Source organism: Trichechus manatus, unplaced genomic scaffold (genome assembly GCF_000243295.1).
Source record: "Trichechus manatus latirostris isolate Lorelei unplaced genomic scaffold, TriManLat1.0 scaffold00016, whole genome shotgun sequence".
In the NCBI taxonomy this organism is placed as follows: Eukaryota; Metazoa; Chordata; class Mammalia; order Sirenia; family Trichechidae; genus Trichechus; species Trichechus manatus.
The window spans coordinates 1,546,125-1,548,272 of NW_004443952.1; positions in this window are offsets into that span (position 1 = coordinate 1,546,125).

Sequence of the window (2,148 nt, forward strand, 5' to 3'; positions counted from 1 at the left end):
ACATTTTTACAAAGTAAACACACCTATGTAAGCAGCTCAAGAAACACAACATGGCCAGCACCCCAGAAACCCCTTTGGGCCCTTATCCAGTCACTACTGCCCCCATCTGCCCTGAGGATCATCGCCACCCTGACTTTAAAGGGCAGAGATTTGTTTCTCCTGTTTTTGAACTTTATGTACAGTTAATGGAGTCATACAGTTAATATACTTCTGTGTCTAGCTTCACAACCTGACATTTGTGAGATTCATTCATATTGTGACATGCACCAGGGATTTGTTCATTCTTCTTCCGGTAGAGTATTCCATTGTGGGGCTATATCACAGTTCATTTAGCCAATTTATTGTTGATGGGCATCTTTTTCCATTCCTTACAAACAGAGCTGCTGTTAACAGTCTTGTACAAATCTTTAGGTTAGCAAGGGTATGCCTTTCTGTTGAGCGTATGCCTAGGAGTGAAATTTCTGGGTCAGAGGGTATGTGTATATACAGCTCTAGTAGATCCAGCCATGTATTTTTTAAAATAGTTCCAGATGATTCTGATGCACAGTGGGGGCTGAGAAACCCTGAATAACCCTCTACCACCTCCCCTATTTAGAATTTAACTTTTGCTACTTTCTGGAGAAACATCATGAAGTCATGATAAAGTTCTAGATGGAATATTGACCATCTTACTAAAGAGACCCTCTCCTCCCTCCTCTAATCCTCCATCCCATTCCCCTGAGCCAAGGCATTCTGACTTTTGAAGATTTAAACCTCAAAGGCTGGCTGGTCCCAGAAGGGGAAAGAGCCTGAATGCTTATGCTTCTTATTCTTGGAAACGGGAAGATTTAGTTATTGTGAAGAAGGGCATAAATCTAATAGTATAATTTTTGGTACCAAAATCTCTCTTAGCCACTCAAGACCCATGAAAGGAACCAATGGTGTTAGGAAAGATAATAGCCACTCACACTGCTTAGTACAGAACCTGGCACTCAATAATTTGTGTTGTTATTATGATTATTATTATTGCTATTATCAGTAGCAGCAATTGCAAGAGCAAGAATATGCCAAGGCTCTGGGTTCTTCATGAAGCAGATCTGTTAAGTAATTTCTGAACACTCACAGTGTGTACCAAGGGCCAGCCTTTGTATAAGGCACAGTGGACTCAGGAAGGGACAAGCCAGACTGCCTGTCTAGTGGGAGAGGGCCAGTGTCCCCACTTGATTTCACGCTACTCCAGAGCCCAGACTGCATCTGTGAGCTCGTTCTGTCCATGAGTGTCATATGCGGTAGACGGGGCTGCACTTAACGAGGTGGGTGATTCAGGGGAAATGCATCTCTGCTGTTACACACTTGTTGGAAAGGAGATACCAGCTGAGGATGGGCTGAGAAATTTATTTTATGCATGAAGGAATCTGGATACGTAGTAAACCCACTTCTCGGAAACCTCAGACTTTAGTCAGGGTTGTTTTAGTCTCAAACAAAAGAGCAATTCAGTATGGCTCAAGAAGGAAAGGGTGGTGCTGGGAGGGATTTTGGGTGAAAGGTTCCATGTGCACTGGAGCTCAGGAGAAACTTACTCACTGGGCCTCATGTAGGGGCAGGTGGGGCAGCTCCAGGGATGAAATGGGTCAGTCTGTTTTGTTCTTTTTGATCCGGGTGCTTTTCAGCTCTGTCTGACTGTATCTCTCTCTCTCATAATGTCTCTTCTTTCTCTCCATCTCATGGGTCCTCTTCATCTCTGTGTTCCTTTGCTGCTTTCTCCTCTCTCCCTCCCAGACTCCTGGTCACATTTTCTGTCCACCATAACTTTAGCTTGCACAGGCCTGTGACTTGCCATGGTCCTTAAATCTGTCTCTACACAGCCTTGGGGCCTCTGGGCTTCCACCGCCCCCATATATTTGCAATTTCTTTCTGTGTCTCGTCATTCATGCTCCCAAGAGCATCGGATTGGTCCAGTTAATCTTTAGTGCTAGGTCACTTACATCATAGGTTGATCTCTAGTATTTGGAAGGTTCTCCCCTGACTTAGAGACTCAACTCCAGTGCAACCAGCTGCAACTAGGAGAAGAGGTCTATCTGGTCTACAGACTGTTCAGCTACAAGATGGGGAATGCCCTCAAAAGGTCGTGGTGAATGGAGAAGGCAATAAATTACGGCCAATAAACCT